Source organism: Martes martes (assembly GCF_963455335.1).
Source record: "Martes martes genome assembly, chromosome: 17".
NCBI lineage: Eukaryota > Metazoa > Chordata > Mammalia > Carnivora > Mustelidae > Martes > Martes martes.
In genome coordinates, this window is record NC_137905.1 from 43,811,541 (window position 1) to 43,835,976 (window position 24,436).

Below are 24,436 nucleotides of genomic sequence, written 5' to 3' on the forward strand. Positions count from 1 at the left end.
CTTCATTTCCGTTTGTTCGCGCGATTTGGGGCCCTCGCGTGGGGAGGGCAGCGTCTGTGGAGGAGCTTGGCTCGGCTCCGGCTGGGCGGGCGAACCCCAAATTGGGCTTGGACCCCGGGCGCCAGATCCTGGATCCTGAACCGCACCTTCTGTCGAGGTGAGGATGTCCGGAATGCCGTGGCGGAAGCGTCGCTGGGATTGCGTGTATGTTGGTCTCCAGCCGTTTTGTGCTGTGAGCCAGCCTGCCTGTACTGATGTAGGCGAATGAACGTGTGCGACTGTGGTTTTGTGTGTAAGCGTTTGTGTGAGGGTGAGTCGTGACTCTGAGGGTGTAGTAATACTGCTGTGACAATGTGTTTGTGACCGCGTGCTTAACTGACTGGGAATGTGCCTGTGTGACGGTGATGGTGTGTGTACTTCGTATGTGACCGGGGGTTTGCTTGTGACTGTGAGCTGTGCGACAGTGCTCTTGTGACAGGGTTTTTGGATGTACTTGGGTCACTTTGAGGTTGTGTATGCGACTGTGTATTGTGTGTATCACTGAAGTTTGTGACTTTAAGTTGTTATGAGAGTGTTGCTGTGACCCGGTATTTGTGACCACTTATTTCTTTGATCTGGTACTTAGGTGCATTTTTCTGTCTGATTGGATGGCTGTGTGTATGCCATATGTGTGACTCTTGGGACTGTGAGTGTGTCGCTTTCATGACTGTGTGAAGATAGTAAAACAGCTGTGAAAGGCTGTTTTTGGCCTGGTGTATCCCTGACAGGGTGCTTGGATGTGCTTGAGTCCTTGTGTGTATGCTCTGTTTATGATTGGATTTTGTTTAAGATAAGAGGTGGTCTGAGGATGTAATATTAATTTGGCGATTGTGACTCTGGCTGTGTGACCACGGAAGTGTGTGTGACTTTGTCTAGTCAATTTGTATATTTTATAGTCTGTGATCTTATGGAAGTTTAGTGAGGTACAGAGATAAAATTGGGTTTTTGTATTTTGGGGGTTCATTATGGGACTGAGTCTGCCCATGTGTCTTGAGTCCCTTTGGCTTTGTCCTTACAGAACTTGACTTCTTTCTCTTCTGACCTCAGTGATCCCTCTTCACACATGGCCTATACACATGGCCTATATTGGTTCTTAGTTCACACTGGGATTGTAGATGTAGGTTTCCTTTTGGCTTCCAGGTGTCCTCTCACCTTACAGTCTTAAGAATGTTGAATGCAGAAAGGTGATAGGAAGGAAAGACTTCAGGAATTTGAGACCCTGAATGAAGACGAGCTATTTTTAAGTCACAGACCTGTTCTTGACAAGATTAGAGCTGATTGCACCTTCAAAACAGGCTATATGGAAATATAATGGGGAGTAGGAATACTTCTAGAGAATGTGCCAAAGGAGTCAGTCACATACTTTAGAACTGGTAGTGCTCTGTCTCCAGTGGACAGTTTTGAATCCAGCAGTAAATTCTGGCCCAAGACAGCTGGAGTCTTGGACCTTCTTTCTAAAACAGAATACAGAACTGTTCTACTCTCTTACTTTCCTCCAGGGTAAATGAGGGATAGTTTGGGGGGCTGGGTGGCTAAGAGCATGTGTTCTAATTTAGAGTATATCCTAAGAAAGGTGTACTATCTTATGATTCCATTTTCTTTTCCTGAGAGTAGAGTCCAGAGAAGGAAAAAATGGCTGTTGTGCATTCAAAAGCAAAGTCCGAGGTGAGTAGATGTTTCCTCTTTGTTTCCCTAAATGCCTTTATTTTTTCAGGACATAGGAATCTTTGTTTTCTCTTTCCTAGTTAAGCTTTCTCAAATGATGGAGGTAGCAAAACAGTTTTCTGTAGATTGGGAGCAAGGAATATGTGCAGTTAATTGAGAGAGATACTTCCTCACAGTGGTTAAATTGAGGAAGAATGGATTTGAGACTCGTTAATTTAAATAGGAGATGATATTGTGTTATTTCTGACACAGCAGCATTCTTTTTTCTTTTCTTTTCTTTTCTTTTTTTTTTTTTGTTTTAAAGAAAGAGTGGGGGGCGCAGGGTGTGGAGGAAGGGGAAGAGGGAGAGAGAGAATCTTCAGCAGGCTCCATGCCCAGTGCAGAACTTGAGGTGGGACTTGAATTCATGACCCTGAAGTCATGACCTGAGCCTAAATCAAGAGCCTGACATTTAATCAACAAAGCCACCCCAGGTGCCCCTGTTTGGTAGTTTTCAAACTACACAAAAGTATAATGAACCATCATAGGCCCAGCTTTAAAGTTTTCACTTGCCAATCTTATTTATTCTGACTTCAGTTTGAATTCCTTTCTAATTTTCCTTTTGATTTCCTCTTTGATTTATGGTTTATTTAGAAATATGTTATTTAGTTTTCAGGTATTATGAGCATCTTCCAGAGATCTTTTTGTTACTGATTTCTAATTTCATTCCATTGTGTTCAGAGAATATACTTTTTATGACTTGAGTCCTTTAAAATTTATTGAGAGTAGGTTTGTGACCCAAAATGTGTGGTCTATCTTAGTAAATGTTTGGTGTGCACTTGAAAAGACTGTATTCTGCTATTGTTGGATGGAGAGTTCCATAAATGTCACTTAGGTATAAGTTGATAGTGTTGTTGAAATCCTCTGTAGTACCTTTACTGATTTTCTGTCTGTTGCATTTATTTCTTTCTCTTTGTAATTTCTTTAAGTTTCTCCTTCATGTATTTTGAAGCTCTGTTATTAGGTACGTAAAAGTTTTAGGTAATATGTGCTGTTGGTGAATTGATCCCTTCGTCATTATGAAGTTGTCTTCTTTATTCCTGGTAGTAGTCTTTGCTCTGAGCATCTACTTTGTCTGATATTTGATGTTACCAGTCCAACTTTCTTTGCACTGTGTTAGCATGAAATATCTTTTACTATTCTTTTATTTTTAAACTGTTTATGTTCTGATGTTGGAGTGCATTTTTGTCGGCTGCGTTTCGTTGGATCTTGTGTTTTTATCCAGTTTACAATTTCTCTTACAATTAAAGTATAAATAGACCATTTATATTTATATTATATACAATTTATATTAAATATACCATTTATATTTAGTGTGATCATTGATGTGGTTTGGGTCAAATCCATCATCTTGTCCCATCTGTTCCCTATGCCCCTTTCCTTCTTTTCTCCCTTCTTTTGAATTGGGAGAGAGCTTCAAACTGACAATACCAATATTTTTACTAATTATGTGAATACAGAAAAACAATCAAGACTTCTTGACGTTCATAGGATATGACCTATCCTACAGTTAGGCTCATTTGTTTCATCTTGCTTTTTTCTTTTAGTGATTGTGTTTTCCTGACTTTGATTTAATTTTATTTTAAAATTATGTAAAATATTTACTTATCTCCAAAATCAAAACTACAGAACAAAGGTGAATTCAGAGGAGGCCAATGTTCATTCCTATCCCCTTCAACCTGTTTCCTTTTTCTCTGTATAGGTAATAACTACCTGTACTTTTATTTGGTGTATTCTTCTATTTTTCTTTTAAATGACATGTTTATGTGTATGTGTTTGTATGTATACATAGGTACACACACGTATACATTTATTTTTTACGTCTCCATTCCTAACTAAAAGGGAGTATTCTGTATACACTACACTATACCTTTTTTTTTCTCATGTGTTTAATGTATCCTGGAGATCATTCTTAGCAGCCTACAGAGATCGTTCTTACTCTGTTTTATAATTATCTATTCTCTTGTATGGGTGTATTAGTTTATTCACCTAATCTTCTGTGAGTGGGCAGTTGGTTTTTTCCCCCAGTATTTTGCCATTATGTAATATAGCAATCAATAACAATGTATATGGTTTCTATATGTAGATGTTTATCTTTGGGGCAAATTTCTAGAAGTGGCCTACTTTTAGTTTAATGTTTCTAGTACAAATTCTACGTGAATCACATCTCTCAAGTAATAATGAAATGGGTGCATTTCCTTATTTTTCCCTTTCCCCATCTTTTTCTCCATTACCCAAGTTAAAAAGAAAAATGTTTTAGAGTTTATCTTTTATTTTTAAATATTCTTTTTTCTCAGAATTTATTGACTTTTTTTAGCCATTACATGTCCTTTCTTAAAATTTCACAAAGCTATTATTTCCTTGTTTTCTGATATCAAAGTAGTACATGTTTGTTGGTATGACTTAGAAAATACAAAAAAAAAGAAGAAAATAACAGTTACTCGAAAAAACTCCTTTAGACTGAATCATGGTTCATATATGGAATCTATCTTTAATTTAAAGTCTTTCTTTTTTTAAACTTCTTCTTATAGAAAAATTCAAGCATGTGTGAAACTAAGAAGTATAATGCTTTCCCATGTACCCTAACCATCCCTGTGCTTCCACAAATATACATTTGTATATTTCATCTATGTATGTATGTATGTTTCATCTATAGATCACTGCTCCCTCTCCCCACCAAAAAAATGGGTTATTTTGAAGTAAATTCTAGATATGTATTTCATCCACAAATATTTTAGTATGTGCATCTAAATGATAAGAACATTTTTACTTAAAAAAATACAACCATGGGGCCTCCGGGTGGTTCAGTCGGTTAAGCGTCTGACTCTTGGTTTTGGCTCAGGTCATGATCTTGTGGTCATGGGATTAAGCCCTGTGTCTGGCTCTGAGCTCAGCTTGGAGTCTGCTTCAGATTCTCTCTCCTGCTCCCTCTCTCTCAAATAAATAAATAAAATCTTTAAACCACAAGTCTCAATAAATTCTGAGAAAAAAATATTTAACAATAAAAAAAAAACTAAGACCTTTTTTTTTTTTTTTAACTTGGGTAATGGAGAACCACAATATCATCACTATAAAAAAAAACCCACCTTTAATACTTTCTTAATGTTATGAGATAACAAGTCAGTGTTCACATTTCTCCCATTGTCCATAAATATTTATTAGAATTAAGATCCAAACAATATCTATTTAGTGTAATAGTGTGGTATGCTTCTTAATCTTTCTTTTTCTTTTCTTGCAGTTTATTCCAGAAGCAGTTTTCTTATAGAGCTACCCATATTCTGGATTCTGTTGGTTGTATATGTGTGGTGTCATTTTACATGTTCCTGTGTTTCTTCTAAACTGGTACTTAATTCTAGAGGTTTGATCAGGTTCAGGGGTTTTTTTGTGTGTGGCTTTGCTTGTTTGCTTTGCACTAATCTTTCATACTTAATGGTGAATGCTGCATAACATTAGGTTGTTTTCCTTTATGTGATTTTAGTAGCCATTGGTTGTCTTTACTTGGAATTTATTATTTTATCAGAGTTCAAAATGATATATATTTTTTACGATTCTATCTATTTATCTGAGAGAGAGAGTGAGAATGAGAGAGAGCACAAGCAGGGGGAATGGCAGAGGGAAAGGGAGAAGCAGGGTGCCTGATGCAGCTCAGTCCCAGGACCCTGGGATCATGACCTGAGCAGAAGGCAGACGTTTAACCTACTGAGCCACCCAGGCGTCCCACAAAATGATTCTCTAATTCTCTTATTTCTTCTGCAATTATTAGTTGGAATACTTCTGTAAAGGGAACCATCCTCTCATCAATGTCTTGGTTATCCTAAAGTATAGCACATTTTAAAAAATTAGGATAAAAGCTTGCTTTTACTTATTATTTTTCAGCATCTTCCAAAGTTCGTCCTATGTTTTTCTTTTAAATTATTATCATGAATTTGAAGATTTAAATATATTCGATATGTTTTATCCATAGCAGTTATTGTTCTTATTAATACTCAGTTTGTTCATCTGTGATCTATGGGATCCTCTTTACTCCCTCTGATTTGGCTCCTTTTGGATTCTGTGGCCCTGGTCCTTGAGGTGGGTGAAACCTTTTGTCTGGTACTCCATTGGCAGTGAAATGATTCCCTGTATCTGTGCTGATCCATCTGACAATCTCTTTCTCTGTCAAAAAAGAGAAGAATTTGTTTCTTGGTTTACCTCCCTCTTTTTTTCCCCTTTGTTTGTTTGTTTTGTGTCTTAAATTACACATACGAGTGAAATCATACGGTATTTGTCTTTCTTTGACTGACTTATTTTTTTTTTAAGATTTTATTTATTTATTTGATAGAGAGAGATCACAAGTAGGCAAAGAGGCAGGCAGAGAGAGTGAGAGGGAAGCAGGCTCCCTGCCGAGCAGAGAGCCTGATTCGGGACTCGATCCCAGGACCCCGAGATCATGACCTGAGCCGAAGGCAGAGGCTTCAAACCACTGAGCCACCCAGGTGCCCCTGACTGACTTATTTTATTTAGGATAATACCCTCTAGCTCCATCCATGTTGTTGCAGATGGCAAGATTTCATTCTTTTTATAGCTGAGTGATACTCCATTATGGATATATACCACATCTTTATCCATTCATCAGTGGATGGATACTTGGGCTATTTCCATAATTTGGCTATTGTTGGTAATGCTGTTATAAAACATCAGGGTGCATGTATCCCTTTGAATTAGTATTTTTGTATCCTTTGGATAAATAGCTAGTAGTGCAATTGCAAAAGTCATAGGGTAGTTCTATTTTTAACTTTCTGAGGAACCTCCATACTGTTTTCCAGAGTGGCTGTATACCACTTTGAATTTCCACCAACAGTGCACAGGGGTTCCCCTTTAACCACATCCTAGCCAACACCTAATGTTTCTAGTACTGTTGATGTTGGCCATTCTGACAGGTGTGAGGTGATACGTCATTGTAGTTTTGATTTGTATTTTCCTGATGATCAGTGATATTGAATATCTTTTCATTTGTCTGTTCTCTTATGTTAATACAGGTACACAGGTTTTCTTACGCTTAGTATTTGTATGATATATCTTCTTCCACAACTTTCCTCATCTGTGTCTTCATATTTAAAGTACATTTCTTGTAAAGAACATATAGTTGAAACTTGCTTTTTTTCTTGTCTTGACATTGTCTTTTAATTGGAATAGCTGGACTATTTACTTTTAAGGGAATTACCATTTAGTTTAATCCCTGCTGTGGACAGGAACTTCCCAAATATCTCTTAAGAAGTGCTTTGCACATTTTATAGTTCATTTAAATTTCCTTGTGTCTTTAGCTCTGTGGTGAATTTAAAGGAGACTGTGATTTTTTATCTTTTAGGTTTTTTAAAAAAGATTTTATTTATTTATTTGACAGAGAGAGAGATCACAAGTAGGCAGAGAGGCAGACAGAGAGAGAGGGGGAAGCAGCCTCCCCGCTGAGCAGAGAGCCCAGTGTGGGGCTCGATCCCAGGACCCTGGACCATGACCCAAGCTGAAGGCAGAGGCTTAACCCACTGAGCCACCCAGGCACCCCAATGTGATTTTTTTAATCTTATCTGAAGTATTTTTAGTTGTTAAGATGGGCGCAGTTACCTGTTGAACTTCCACATCTGGAAGAAGTAGAATTTTTAATTAAATGTTAATTGAATATCTATATCATATATTTGGGGCAATGGTTGTCCCTGGAGGATATTTTAGAAATACATCTGCATGCTTTTGAATGTTAAGATAACTGAGTTGAGGGTGAAGTCATCTGGCTATTGAAGGACTGAAGTAATGCATCCTGATTATAGGGTAGATGACTTTTCTATAAAGGGATAGACAGTAAATACTAAGATATCCGGGCCACATGGTCTCTGTTGCAGTTATTCAACTCTGTTACTATAGTATGAAAGTAGGCAAAGATAATTTATTAACAACTGAGTGTAGATGCGTTCCAATAAAGCTTTATTTATAAAAATAGTTGGTGGGCAGTAGTTGGCTAACTTCTAATCTAGATGCTCTGCAGTACACAGCAAATGATTGATCTGTGACCTGCAAAATGGAAGACCATTGCTGGGGAAAAAAATGTGTTTATAATAATCTGGGTCTAGAACTTCTCACATAAAGCACTATTTTTTGCATGATTTCTACAAACTGCTGGATTTATCTGTGTTACTATTATTGCATGGTTTTACTCTTAATCTTCCAGGAATGCTCGAGAATGATTGAGAAAAAAATTGTACTTTGCTTTATTTAGAAATGTACTGTGACTTTTAAAGTCACAGCACTGATATGAACACTGCTTGTGATATTTTCCTTGCCAGTATCCCATACTTGCAGAAGCCTGCATTTGTAGATAATGGATTTCATTGAGCCTATGCATACCCAAACACATCACACACAAACATACATATGCATACATACATATACACATATATAGACTTTATTTCAAAATGTCAAAAATAAATAAAAGTTGTCAACAATACTTAGTTCAAGACTTCTGGGGAAGATGCCAGAGTAGGAGGGCCCTAAGCTCACCTCGTCTCATGGATACAAACTAGGTAACAACTACATCAGTAAAAATGAGCCAAAAAATGGCCTGAAGACTGGCAGAACAGACTCTCCTTAGCTAAATGTAAGGAATAGGCCACACTGAAGAGGGTAGGAGTGTAGGGATGCAGTTGGGAGCTAAAGACCCACAGGACTGTCTGCAGGAGGGAGGGACACTACAAGCATGTAGAGGAGAAAACAAACAGATCCTCACACCAGGCACCCCAGGCATGGGAGCCTCAGGCACAAATCCCCTTAGTATTTGGCTTTGGATTTCATGAGTCCTTGCAAACAGCAGGGCTTAACACCTGGAACTTTAAAAATCAGTAGGCTTGGCTCTGGGAGAGCTGGGAGGGTGAGAAAACTGAGTCCCTGCCCTTAAAGAGATAGCACAACAAACAACCCCACGGAGGTGCAGCATAGAAGCAGCAGTTTCAAAAATGCCTGGGGTATGTGAGAGAGAGATTTGTTTCCTGATCTCAGAACTTGTGCTGGAGGGGCAGGGATCATTGGGAGTCATCTCCACAAACAAAAGAACTGGCAGGCACCATTTTCCTTCCCCATCCCCCAGTCTAGACACACAGGTGCCTATGGGAACCAGTGCATCAGTGGTATTTGCTACATAACTTGCTAACCGTGTCCGTGCCCCTGCGCTCTTCTGCAGATCCACCCCTTATAGCCAAGCCTCTGCTCTGGTTCTCTTCTCGTAGACCTGTGCAAAATTTGCTAACACCCTGCAACACACATGCATACTCCTGCAGACCTGTTCTTCCAATATGCCAGACTAGAGCTTATCCAGAGTGGTGCCACAAGGTTGGCAGTGTGCAAACATCCTTGACATGGACCAGCAACCACTCCCGTGTGACTCCTACTCAGGGGAGAGGTGAAGGTAACCACACACCACAGTCCAACTGCAGCTCCAGCTGGGGGTTCGGTATACACATCTGGTCTGACTGCAGGCCCTACCCACCAATGAAAGCTTCTTAGGGGACAACACATGGAACGTGCCCTGCAGTTTGGTGCTGCTTCGGCGATGGCAAATGCCCGGTGTGACTCAACTTAAGCCCAGTGCAGCCCCATTCTGGCCCACAAACAGTGCAGGAACCAAACTTTACACACAACAGGCAGAAAGACATTGCAGACAACTGAACTGAAGGCAAAAGTGGCTCAGCTACAAAGCGGGGAACAGCATGCAACACACATAAAGGATATTCCTGAAGTGCCAAGTTCTGGTGATCAGGGGACATTGCACTGCAGGGTATTACAGGAATTCTTCATAAGGCCACTACTTTCAAGAGCAGAAGATGTTGCTGATTTTCCTAACATATAGAACAGACACAGAGAGTTAGACAAAATGGGAAGGCAGAAGAATGTGTCCCAAATGAAAGAACAGGACAAAATCACAGCAGGAGATCTAAACAAAATGGAGATAAATAATATATACCTGATAGAGAATTTAGAGTAATGGTCATAAAGATACTCTCTGGACTTGAGAAAAGAATGGAGGACTTCACTGAGACTCTTAACAAAGACAGAAAACATAAAAAAGAACCAGAGATAGAGGACTCAATAACTTAGATTAAAAATACATCAGGTGATGTGTGACTGCATGGCTCAGTGGGTTAAGCCTCTGTCTTCGGCTCGGGTCATGATCTCAGGGTCTTGGGATCGGGCCCTGCGTTGGGCTCTCTACTCAGCGGGAAGCCTGCTTCTCCCCTCTCTCTGCCTGCCTCTCTGCCTACTTGTGTTCTTTCTCTCTGTCAAATAAATAAATAAAATCTGTAAAAAAAAAATACATCAGGTGGAATCAATGGTAGTCTAGAGGAAACAGAAAAACAGAGGACAGAATAATGGAAGGCAGTCAAGCTGAATAAAAGAGAGAAAATAATAATAAAGAGTGAAAATAGAGAAACTGAGCATAACCATCAACTGTAAATAACATTCACACTACAGGGATCCTGTAGAAGAAGAGAAAAAAGGAGGCAGAAGTTGTATTTGAAGAAACAATAGCAGAAACTTCCCAAATCTGGGAGAGGAAACAGAAATCCAGATCCAGCAGGCACAGAGAACCTCCAACAAAATTAACACATGGCAGTCCACACCAAGACACATGGTAATCCAAATGGCAAAAAGTAGTGATAAAGAGAGAATTTTAAAAGCATCAAGAAAAAAGAAAATAGTTACATATGAGGGAAAAGGCTCGTATAGGCTATCAGCTGATTTTTCAGCAGAAACTTTGCAGGCCAGAAGGGAGTGCTATGATGTATACAGAGTACTAAATGAAAATCCTGCAGTTAAGAATACTCAGTCTGGCAGAGCTATCATTCAGAATAGAAGAGATAAAGAGTTTCCCAGACAAAAATTAAAGAAATTCATGTCCACTAAACCAGTCATGTGAAATGCTAAAAGAGACTATTTAAGTGGAAAGGAAAGACCATAAGTAGGAATAAGAAAGTAGGAAGAATAAAAGCAGTAAAAGTAAGTATATCTATAAAAATCAGGGGATTCACAAAAGAAAAGGATGTAAAGTATGACATCATACGCATAAAATGGGAGAGGAAGGAGTAAAGAATGTGTTCACACTTAAGCAACCATCAACTTAAATAGACCACTATATTCAGAAGTTGTTATATAAAAAGCTAATGGTAACCAAAATAAAAAAACCAGTAATGGATATGCAAAAACTAAAGAGGAAGGAATCCAAGTATATCACTAAAGAAACCCAAGAATGAGAGAAGAGAACAAGAGAAGAAAGGAACAGAGACCTACAAAAACAATCATTAACAAGTAATGAGGGTGCCTGGGTGGCTCAGTTGGTTAAGTGACTGCCTTCAGCTTGGGTCATGATCCTGGAGTCCCGGGATCAAGTCCCACATTGGGCTCCCTGCTTGACATGGAGTCTGCTTCTCCCACTGACCTCTATCTTCTCATGCTCGCTTTCTCTCTCTCTCTCTCTCTCTCTCTCTCAAATAATAAGTAAAATCTTCTAAAAAAAAAAAAGTAATGAAATTGCAGTAAGGACATACCATTCATTAATTACTTTGTGCACGTGCTAAATGCTGCAATCAGAAGATGTAGGATGATGGAATGAATTTAAAAAGCAGAATCCATCTATATGCTGCCCACAAGAGACTCATTTCAGACCTAAAGACACATGCAGATTGAAAGTAAAGGGATAGAGGGCCATGTGGGTGGCTTAGTTGCTTGAGTGTCCTGCCTCTTGGTTTTGGCTCAGGTCACAATCTCAGGGTTGTGGGATTGAGCCCCACATCAGGCTCCACACTCAGCATGGAGTCTGCTAGTCCCTTTACTCCCCCACCGCTCTTCCCCCTCTGCACCTCCTTCCACTCACTCTTGCTCAGGTGCCTAATCTCTCTGTAAAATCTTTTTTTTTTTTTAAGTGAAGGAATAGAAAAGCAGTTATCATGCAAATGGAAGTGAAGAGAACTTCTATAAGTAGTAATACAGGAGTGAAAAGAACTATATAAGTAGTAATACTTACATAGGACAAAATAGATATTAAAAAAACAAAGACTGTAAAGAGACAAAGGACACTAGTAATAAAAGGAACAATGCTGGGGTGCCTGGGTGGCTCAGTGGGTTAAAGCCTCTGCTTTCGGCTCACGTCATGATCCCAGGGTCCTGGGATTGAGCCCCTCATTGGGCTCTCTGCTCCGTGGGGAGCCTGCTCCCCCCCCACCTGCCTCTCTGCCTACTTGTGATCTCTGTCTGTCAAATAAATAAAATCTTTAAAAAAAAAAAAAGGAACAATGCAACAAGAATATATACCAGTTGTAAATACTTACCACACCAAACTTGGGGGCACCCAAATACATGAAGCAGCTGATAACAAACATAAAGGAAAGGGAAGTAATTGATAGTAATACAATAATAGACTTTATCATCCCACTTAAATCAATAGATTATCAAAAAAAAAAAATCAACAAGGAAACAGTGGCTTTGGAAGACACATTGGACCAGGTGGATCAAATGATATATTCATAACATTCCATCTTAAAACAGCAGAATACACATTCTTTTCAAGTGTACAAGGGATATTTTCCAGAATAGGTCACATACTAGGCCCCAAAACAAGTCTCAATATATTAAAAAGATTGAAGTCCTACCATGCAGTTTTTCTAACCAGAGTGCTATTAAACTAAATATCAACCATAGGAAAAAAATCTATAAAGATCACAAATATGTGGAGATTAGATAACATGCTACTAAACAATGAGTGGGTCAAGCAAGAAATCAAAGAGGAAATTAAAAAAAAAAACATGGGGACAAATGAAAATACAATGATCTAGAATCTTTGCAATGCAGCAAAAGCTGTTCTAAGAGGGAAGTTTATAGCAATACAACCTAACTCAAGAAGCAAGGAAAATCTTAAATAAAAAACCTAAAGTTACACATAACACAGAAAAAGAGCAAACAAAACCCCAAACCTGTAGAAGGAAGGAAATAATAAAGATTAGAGCACAAATAAATGAAATAGAAACTTTAAAAAAAAAAAAAAAAGAACAGTGAAACTAGGAGCCAGTTCTTTGAATAGAGCAACAAAACTAATAGATATTTAGACTCATCAAAAAGAAAAAATGAGACAATTCAACAAAATCAGAAATGAAAGAAGAGAAATAACTGACACCACAGGAATATAAAGAATTGTAAGAGAATATCATGAAAAATTATATGCCAACAAATTGGATAACTTAGAAGAAATGAGAAATTTCTAGAAACAAAAGCTCCCCAAACTGAATCAGGAAGAAACAAAATTTGTATAGACTGGTTGCCAGTAATGAAACTGAATCAGTAATCAAAAAACTCCCAATAAACAAAAGTCCAGGACCAGATGGCTTCACAGGTAAATTCTACCAAACATTTAAAGAAGAGTTTAAAGCTGTTCTCAAACTATCCCAAAACACAGAAGAGGAAGGAAGACTTCCAGATTCATTCTGTGAGGCCAGCATTACCCTGATAACAAAACCAGATAAAGACACCTTTCAAAAAAGAGAACTACAGGCTCATATCTCTGTTGAACATAGGTGTAAAGTTCTTCAACAAACTAGTAGCAAACCGGATCCAACAATATATTAAAAAAATTGTTCACTGTGATCAACTAGGATTTATTCCCTGGATTCACGGGATGTTCAGTATTCACGAATTAATCAACATCATACATCATATCAATAAGACCAAGGAGAAACACCATATAATCATTTCAATAGATGCGGAAAAAGCATGTGACAAAGTGTAATACCCATTCATGATAAAAACCTTCAGCAAAGTCGGTTTAAAGGAAACAGTCTTTGACATAATAAAAGTCAAATGTGAAAAACCCACACCCAGCATACTAAATGGCAAAAACTGGCAACTTTTCTGGTAAGATCAGGAATAAGACAAGGATGTCCACTCTCACCACTTTTATTCAACATAATACTGGAAGTCCTAGCCGTAGCAGTCAGACAACAAAAAGAAATAAAAGACATCCAAATTGGCAAGGAAGAAGTAAAACTTCCACTCTTTATAAATGATATGATATTATATATAGAAAACCTGGAAGACTCCACCAGAAAACTACTAGACTGATATATGAATTTAGTAAAGTCAGAGGATACAAAATCAATATACAGAAATCTGTTGCATTTTTATACACTAATAATGAAGCTGCAGAAAGTGAAGAAAACAGTCCTCTTTACAATTGTACCAAAAAGAATAAAATATCTAGGAAAAGACTTCACCAAGGAGGTGACAGATCTGTACTCCAGAAACTTAAAATTGATGAAAAAAAAAATTGAAAACAACACAAATGGAAAGATATTCCATGCTCATGAATGGAAAGAACAAATGTTGTTAAAATGTCCATACTGTCCAGAGCAGTCTACAGATTTTTAAAAAATATTTATTTATTTATTTTATTTGAGAGAGTACCCAAGTTGGAGGAGGACAGAGGAAGAGAGAATCCTCAAGCATGAAGCCTGATGTGGGGCTCCCTCCCAGAAACCTGAGATAATGACCTGAGCCAAATACAAGAGTCAGACACTCAACTGATTGAGCCACCCAGGCGTCCCCAAACTACAGATTTAAGGCAATCCCTATCAAAATACAACAGCATTTCCTTAGATTTATATGAAACCACAAAAGACCTCCATTAGCCAAAGCCATCTTGAGAAAGAAGAACAAAGCTGGAGGTGTCACAATTCTGGGTATCAATATATACTACAAAGCTGTAGTAATCAATGTAAAATGTGGTACTGGCAGAAAAACACATCAGTGGAACAGAATAGAGGGCCTGGATATAAACCCACAATTATAAGTCAATTAGTCTTTGACAAAAAAGAGACAAGAATATACAATGAAAAAAATCTCTTCCACAAATGGTGCTTGGAAAATTGGACAGCTGCGTACAAAAGAATGAAACTAGACCAATGTCTTACATGATACACAAAAATTTAAAAATTAGTTAAGAACCTAAACGTGAGGCCTGAAACCATAAAAATCATAGAAGAGAGCACAGACAGTAATTTCACTGACATCACGTTTAGCAACGTTTTTAGCAACACGTTTTTAAATATGTCTCCTGAGGGGCACCTGGGTGGCTCAGTTGGTTAAGCAGCTGCCTTTGGCTCAGGTCATGATTCCAGGGTCCTGGGATCGAGCCCCTCATCAGGCTCCCTGCTTAGCGGAGAGGCTGCTTCTCTCTCTCCCTCTTCCTGCTGCTCTGCTTACTTGTGCTCTCTCTCTCATCTCTCTGTCAAATAAATAAATAAAATCTTAAAAAAAAATAAATATGTCTCCTGAGACGGGAAGCAAAAGCAAAAATAAAATACTGAGATTACTTCAGAATAAAAAGCTTCTGCACAGCCAAGGAAACACCAAAACTAAAAGAAGATATTGCAAATATCTTCTCAAATGACAAATCCGATGAAGAGTTAGTATCCAAAATATATAGACAACTTACACAATTCAACAGAAAAACCGAATAGTCCAATTAAAAAATGATCAGAAGACATGAACAGACATTTCTCTGAAGAAGACTTACAGATGGCCAACAGACACATGAAGAGATGCTCAGATGATCCCTCATCATCAGGGAAATGCAAGTCAAAACCACACTGAGATATCACTTCACACCTGTCAGAATGGCTAAAATAGAAAACACAGGAAACAACAAGTGTTAGCGAGGGTGTAGAGAAAAAAGAGAACCCTTGTGCACTGTTGGTGGGAATGCAAACTTGTGGAGCCACGCTGGAAAACAGTATGGAGTTTCCTTAAAAAGTTACAAATAGAACTACCCTATAATCCAGACTCTTAATCTTAGGAAACAAATAGGGTTGCTGGAGGGGAGGGGGTTAGGAGGATGGGGTACTTGGATGATGGACATTGGGGAGGGTATGTGTTGTGGTGAGTGCTGGGTGTTGTGTAAGACCGATGATTCATAGACCTGTACCCCTGAAACGAATAATACATTATACGTTAATTAAAAAAAAGAACTACCCTACAATCCAGCAATTGCGTAACTGAGTATTTACCCAAAGAATACCAAAACACTAATTCAAAGGGATACGTGTACTCCTATAGCAGCATTATTTACAATAGCCAAGATACTACCATATTATCCAGTAATTCCACTACTGGTACTTACCCAAAGAATATGAAAACACTAATTTGGCAAGATTTATGCATCCCTGTGTTTATTGCAGCATTATTAATAATAGCCAAATTATGGAAACAGCCCAAGTTGTCCATTGATAGATGAATGGATAAAGAAAAGGTAGTGTATGTTCATTCATGTATATATAATGGAATATTACTCAGCCATTAAGAAAAAATGAAATATTGCCATTTACAACAACATGGATGGATTTAGAGAGTATAATGCTAAATGAAATTAGAGAAAGACAAATACCATATGATTTCACTCATGTGGAATTTAAGAAACAGAACAAAGAAAAAATAGACAAACCAAGAAACAGGCTCCTAACTATACAGAACAAACCATTGGTTACTAGAGGGGAGGGGGTGGGATCATGTGTGAAATAGGTGAAGAGGATTAAGAGTACACTTACCGTGATGAGCACTGAGTAATATATAAAATTGTTTAATCAGTATATTGTACACCTGAAACTAATATAACACTGTATGTTAACTATACTGGAATTAAAATTTAAAACATAGCACTTAAAAAAAATGCTTACCTGAATATTGTCATCTTACAAATCTCAATTTGTTCAAGTAGTTGTAAAGCATAAGTGTTTAGTTGTGCCTTTTAATTTATGTAACAGTTGATTATCTCCATTTTTGGCATAATGTATATAAATGTGTCATATCTATATATTTTATTTCAGAAATGGTAGAGAAGTTGTTCTAAATATTATTGTTTTGTATATAGAGAGCATTGAGTTTGATCAGGGTAATAACCACCACCTGTACGTCTCCCATAGAGTATCTTTTGGTGACAGGAGCTAGAGACAGGAAGAAGAGAGCAAGAAGGATAATTCTAACTTACTTATTTGGAGCTTTGCAAAAAGCATGGTCTCATGGTTCTGTTTTCTTCTCTCCAGTTCTGCCTTTTTCGGACTCTGTGCTTCTCTAAGCTAGGAATCCAGAGGAGGATTGATCGTTTTTTGCAGCGCTAAAAACCATGGCTCAGGTAAATTGGTGGTTTTTTTCTTTTCTCTTTAAGTAGTTACTTTTTTTACAGAGTATGTGTATGTTTGCATTTCTTATTTCTGAAATTTCCTTCCTAACCGATCCCACTCAAGAATGTGGTCCCCAAGGATGCCTGGGTGGCTCAGTTGGTTAAGCCGCTGCCTTCGGCTCAGGTCATGATCCCAGGGTCCTGGGACTGAGCCCCGCATCGGGCTCCTTGCTCGGCAGGGAGCCTGCTTCTCTCTCCGCCTCTGCCTGCTTGTGCACTCTCTCTCTCTTCCTGTCTGACAAATAAATAAATAAAATCTTTAAAATTAAAAAAAAAAAAAAAGTGGTCCCCAGCATTTCATTCTTGTAAGTAATAAGGATCTTCCTGAAGTTTGTCTTTCTAATAACCTATATTTACATAATTATTCAAAAATAGTTTGAGCATCTCAGACTAGAAGCACTGTTATGACAGAAGCAGATTCCCTGATTTTATAAGAGAGAGAAGTTTGTTAAATCACATCACATATGAGAAAACTGAACTTTTCTTGGTTAGGCAGTATCATTAGTTTTGACTGGACTCTGTCTCCATACCTGGCAAGAGCTTATGTTCTGTGAGCTTTTAAGATTGGTTAGGAACTTGATTAGAGACAGAGAGATCAGGGATCTTCCCTGGGAATCCATAATTGACATAAAGCAATAATATAGATCATTGTGAGAATCAACATTATGAGTTAATCTTGTATGCATAAGTTTAGATTATCTTTTTTATCTTTTTGTTGCTTAGAACAAGGGAAGGGGGGGCGCCTGGGTGGCTCAGTGGGGTAAAGCCTCTGCCTTCAGCTCAGGTCATGATCTCAGGGTCCTGGGATTGAGCCCCGCATCGGGCTCTCTGCTCAGCGGGGAGCCTGCTTCCTCCTCTCTCTCTCTCTCTCTCTCTCTCTCTGCCTGCCTCTCTGCCAATTTGTGATCTCTGTCTGTCAAATGAATAAATAAAAATCTTAAAAAAAAAAAAAGAACAAGGGAACGGTACATTTTTAAGTGATAAATAGTAACAAGAAAGATTATAATTCACATGCAAAAGTTGTTGAAAATTATAAACTCCCAGAATGAGACATGCTTATGAGATTTTTATGTAACCTAAAGTATTCAAATATGCATACTTAGTAAGTCAGACATATTCATTATATGAAGCTATTTTGCAGCCTATTAAAAATGTATTCTAAATTATTGGTAAGGAGGAAAATGCTTACGATGTATTCCGTCTGATATGATGATGAACTGAGATTTCAGTAAATTCTTTAACTATACAAATCTTACAAGGTACAGATTTTATAAGATTTTTCAGAAAAACTTCCCCAATTATTTTTCTTATAATTAGAGAATAAGAGAACCTTTCATTTACTGAGAATGATATACAAGATACAAGCATAATTAAAGAGCGAGTAATAGAGTATTGTACAGGATGCCTATGTGTGCTTTTTCTTTTAATTGGGACATTACATCTTCTTTATTTAAGTTCCAGACTTATCCGTCTAATGAGATGTTCTATATACAGGAAATACCTACAGCAGCAGGAATAAAAAGGAATGTGTTGGCACACCAGAAGCTATGATATCTTTAGTGTCTTATTTATGTCAGTGGCTTTTTGCTCTTTTCTCCGTTGCCTCCTTGTGGAGAGCTCCCCCATCATCTCCCCTCCATTGAAAAAATATTTTCTTTATTTCTACAACTAGTATTATATTTGTTGTTTCAGAGATCAGTGATGTTCAGGGATGTTGCCATTGACTTCTCTCAGGAAGAGTGGGAATACCTGGACTCTGCTCAAAGGGATTTGTATAGAGATGTGATGTTGGAGAACTATAGTAACTTGGTGTCACTAGTAGGTAAGGAAATGTACCCCTAGTATTTCAGGATTTACCTTTGGAATGGCTGCTTTCTCTGTTTTTAAGTAATTAACTGAATTGCCTCTTACTATTCTCAAAAGAATGGTTTTAAATTACTAGAAATAGTAGTATTTCAGAGGGCACATGTGGCTTCTCCATTCTGCAAGTATAATTATCTATCTTCTGTCTGTCTGCCTTCCTGTCTTCCTTGATTATCAAGGAGCTAGATTTGAATTCTGGGATACTTGAAATATTAAAAATAGACTATCCATTGTTACAATTTAGATCTGCTAAAGGAGCTCAAAATATTTTTTAAAAAATAGATGCAGAAATGTATGGTTTTTCTAATAGAAGAGCTTATATTATTTACATAGTAATAGGGTAGATCAACACAGGTCAACACGGTCCATTACAACAAATACATTCTCTTATTTGTGTTTTATAATTTAATATTACATTTTAAGAACTTCGTATTTTACATTGAATGAATGTGCCAGAACCACCTTCTATTGGAAAAGAGCTCAGGAAGAATATATGATTGTCTCAGAAAGTTAATTGTTTTTTTCCTGTAGACAAGAGACACCCTATATCAGTTAAAACTTCAACAAGTGATTTTCCAACTTAAATGATCACTTTCTTTGGATGCTTTAAGTCCCTGGAATGTAACTGTCTCTTGCCCATTCACTCTTTACTCGGAAGACTTTATGAAGTTATTGGTTGGTACACTGCCTTTCAGAGCCCAGGTCATGTGGAAAAAAAACTTCTCACTTGAAAAGAAAAGCAAGAGCTTTTCAGCACAATCTCTCTAAGGAATCCCACCTAATCCCTACTTCTCCCTTTTGGTCTTTTATGGTAGTCCTTCCCACTGCCAAAGGAGGGGCTTTTCCTTTCCTCCAGTGAAAACAACCCTTTTATTTAAACTTGGGAATCTATTCTGTTCTAGATTTTTTAAAAATTTAGACTTATATCATTTTCTCCCTTCTTTAAAATGTACTCATTCATTCGAAATACATTTACTAAGAGCCTATTCTTTGCCAAGAACTGTAGTAGGCACTGGAGAAATGATGATCTACATAAGGTTCATATTCTGCCACATTCTCATGGGAGAAATAAAAAGTAAACAAGGAAATAAAAATATATGTGTATTTGTGTGCCTATATATGTACATATATACATTTATTTAATAAGTATAACAGTTGCAAGTAGTAATAAAGAATATGAATAAAGGTAAAGATAAAAGTTAGTTCATAGGCAAATGAACTAACTGGGGAGTATGGCTGGGCTATTTTATAGGTAGATTATTTTTTTAAATTCTTTTTGAGGGAGGGAAAGCACCAGCAGTGGGGGTGGAGGGACAGAGGAAGAGGGAGAGAGAGAATCTCAGGCAGACTCCCTGCTGTATGTGGGGCTCAGTCTCAAAACCCTGAGATCATGATCTGAGCCGAAAACAAGAATCAGATGCTTAACTGACTGAGCCACCCAAGATCCCTAGGTAGGAAGATTTTCAAAAACCTCTCTAAAGAGGTAATGTTTGAGGGAAGACTTGGCTGATATAAGGGTCTGAGTCAGGCCAGTCTATGGGGGAACGGTATTCCAGCAGATGGAGTAGTATGTGTAAAGGGCTTGGGGTGGGTGTTAACTTAGGAGGAACAAAAAACATAATTAAAGAGTGAGTGATAGAGTAATAAGAAATAAATATACTTAAACAACTTCAGAAAAGGAGTCCAAATTTTTTTTTTATTTTTTGAGGTGGGGCCCTCTGACTTCTGGCCAAAGAAAATGCACATCCTCTCTGAAGGAAAGTAAGAGGGCTTTAGAATTCCCCAAAATTAAGATCAACAAAAGAGGAGGTCACAAAGATCATCAAACCCACAAGGAAACAGGTCATAGGTGAGTGATAGATAATGTAAAGAAACAATAGATTACATGGCAAATGATTTGGCTTATTGACATTATTAGATATAAATGTAAAATGTTGGTGAAATGTTTTAAGAAATAAGCGAAATCACAAAAATGACAAGCAATGACATTTTCATAAAGGATCTCATTTGAAAGAGAACCAGATAGAACATTTCTAAAGGTTCTGGTTAGATTTAAAAAAAAAAAAATCAGTAATAGATTGATAAATTTGCATGAAAATTGTTTTCTTCATAAAAAGACATAAAGTAAAAGACATTGGGTGAAGATATTTGCAATTCATATTGACAACAGTAAAATTAATACCTAGGATATAAAAAGCTTTTATAGAATGAGAAAAAGGTAAATAAATTTTTTGAAGAATTGGGTAAAAGGCATGCATAGGCAGTGAGGAAAGGGATATAAATCAAGGAAGTGAACGACTTATGCTCTGAAAACTACAAAACACTGATGAAAGAAATTCAAGACAACACAAATGGAAGGATATTCCCTGCTCATGGGTTGGAAAAATTAATAATTGTGAAATGTCCATGTCCATACTACCCAAAGCAAACCATAGATTCAGTGCAATGCCTAACAAAATACCAGTGGCATTTTTCACAAAACTAAAACAAATAATCCTAAAATATATATGGAACCACAAAAGACCCTGAATAGCCAAAACAATCTTGAGAAAAGAACAAAGCTGGAGGTATTGCAATTTCAGATTTCAAGATATACTACAAAGTTGTAGTAAACAAAACAGTATGTACTGGCACAAAATAGACACATAGATCAATGGAACAGAGATCCCAGAAATAAACCCACACATACATAATTAATTAATCTACAGCAAAGGCAGCAAGAATATTCAGTTGGGGAAAAGAGAGTCTTTTGAATATGGTTCTGGAAAAACTGGACAGCTACTTGCAAAAGAATGAAAACTACAGCACTTTCTTATACCATACCCAAAAATAAACTCAAAATGGATTAAGACCTAAATGTGAGACCTGAAGTCATAGAACTAAAAGAGTACATAGGCAGTAATCTTTTGGACATCACTCTTACCAACATATTTCTGAATATGTCTCCTCAGGAAGGGACACAAAAGCAAAAATAGACTATTGGGACGACATCAAAATAAAAAGCTTTTGTACACCAAAGGACACCCATGAATAAGTGAAAAAACCTACTGAATGGAAGACAATATTTACAAGTGGTATATCTGATAAGGGGTTAATATCATTATGTTAAAATAAAGGGAAATACAAATAACCAACAGACATGAAAAGGTGCTCAACTTCATTAGCAATCAGGAAATGCAAATTAAAGCCGCAGTCAGATAATGATTTCACATACCCTGGAGGGGCAAAAACTTAAGTGGTAGTACCAAGTGTTTACAACTTTTGGTGGCAGAAATGCTATATACTTCATTTTCACAATAACCAAAAAGTGAAAATGACCCAAATGTCTGTTGACTGATAAATAAATGAATAAAATTTGGTTTCATTTTATAATGGATAATTATTTAGCAATACAGTAGCCAAAATGTGGAAATAATCCAAATGTCCACCAGCTGATGAAAGGATGAATAAAATTTGGTTTATCCTTAAGATGGTATTATTATTCAGCAATAAAAAGGAGTACTGATACATGCTACAACATGGATGAACCTTGAAAACATCCTAAGTGAAAGAAGCCAGATACAAAGACTATGTATTACGTGATTCTATTTTTATGAAACGTCTACGATAGATGATCTATAGAGATAGAAAGTAGATTAGTGGTTGCAAGTGCATTTGGGGTAGGAGGTGAAGGTGGATGGAGAATGAGAGTAGGGAAATTGGAAATGACTACTAATAGGTACAAGGGTTTTTCTTTTTTTTGAAGTATTAAAAATATAAAATTAGATTGTGGTGATTGTTGCAGAATTCTGTGAATATACTAAAACTTATTTAATTGTATACTTTAAATGAATGAACTGTAGGTATGTGAATTATATTTGAACAAATGTGTTGTTTAATTTAAGTGTTCTATACCTTACTGATGGCAATATCAATTGACATAACCACTTTTTAAAAAAAATGTGGAAATGATTTCCAAATTTGTATGCATAGCCGGGTTCTTTTAAAAATTCCAGATCCCAAAAGACTCAATCTCAAAAAACAGACTGAGGGTTGCTGGGGGGCGGGGGGATGGGAGAGGGTGGTGGGGAAATGGACATTGGGGAGGGTATGTGCTATGATGAGTACTGTGAAATGTGTAAACCTGGTGATTCACAGACCTGTACCCCTGGGGATAAAAATACATTATATGTTTATTAAAATAAAAAAAATAAAAAAATGTAAATAAAATAAAATGAGGGAAGTAGTAAAAAAAAAAAAAAATTCCAGATCCCTGGACACACTCCAGACCAATTAAATTACAGTCTCTGGGCATGGGACACAAATATTTTATGAAACTTCTTAGGTTGTTCAAATGTTCAGACTTGTTTGGTAAGCACTATAGTATATTATCTGAGAATTTATTTTTTTTTTATTTGAAGGTTCACTCCATTTAATTGCTATTGCCTGGATTTATTTTTCCTATTTTATGTTTTTTGTTTGTTTATTTGTTTACTCTTTTAATCTTCTGTGCTTTCTTTTTTATTTCTTAATCAAGATAGATACAACTTTTTGGGGTTTTTTGTTAATTCCATTTTCCCCTTGTTTAATTTGGAAGACATATACTATTTATATATCTTTAGTGGTTATCTTTAATTTTTTATCACATATACTGTATTTCTTTTAATGCAAATGCAGTTTTGTTTTTATTAATTGCAGTGATGTTTGAAAAATATATGCATTTAATGAAAATGGACTTTTATTAATTATTAAATGTATTAATTAATGTGAAGACCCTCATTCAATCCATACACGTATTTGTTTGCATACTGCTTTACAGAAGTCTTTTTTATTTCCCAGATTTTATTTAAATACAGTGCAACACTAGTTCCAGGTGTAGAATTTAGTGATTCATCACCCTCATAGAACACAGAGCTTATCACAACAAATGCCCTCCTTAATACCCATCACCTATTTAACCCATCCCCCTGCCCACCTCCCCTTCAGAAGCCATCAGTTTGTTCTATAAAGTTAAGAGTTTATTTCTTGGTTTGCCTCTCTTTTTTCTCCTACTATGTTCATTTGCTCCTTAAATTCTACATATGAGTGAAATCATACGGTATTTGTCTTTCTCTGACTGACTTATTTCGCTCAGCATAATGCACTTTAGTTCCATCCATATCACTGCAAATGGCAACATTTCATTCTATTTGATAGCTGAGTAATATTCCATATATATATATACATATATATATGTATATATATATATATATATATATATATATGTACACACACACCACATCTTTATCTGTTCATCCGTTGATGGACGTTGGGGCTGTTTCCATAATTTGGCTATTGTTGGTAAGCTGCTGTAAATAGGGTGTGCAGGGCGCTTGGGTGGTTCAGTGGGTTAAAGCCTGTGCTTTCAGCTCAGGTCATGATCCCAGGGTCCTGGGATCGAGCCCCGCATTGGGCTATCTACTCAGCAGGGAGCCTGCTTCCCACCCCACCCCGCCTGCCTCTCTACCTACTTGTGATCTCTCTCTCAATCTCTGTCAAATAAATAAATAAAGGGGTGCATGTATCCCTTTGGATCAATATTTTTGTATCTTATGGGTAAATACCTAGTAG

General features: G+C 37.1%; 1 long non-coding RNA gene across 1 annotated transcript; it reads left to right on the forward strand.

Annotated features, from left to right (window-relative positions):
* Positions 1-29: 29 nt before the first annotated feature.
* On the forward strand, positions 30-19,913 carry LOC308357920. Its single transcript, XR_013968261.1, has 4 exons — positions 30-157; positions 1,654-1,704; positions 16,848-16,936; positions 18,677-19,913. It is a non-coding gene; the product is annotated as an uncharacterized lncRNA (long non-coding RNA).
* Positions 19,914-24,436: the final 4,523 nt, after the last annotated feature.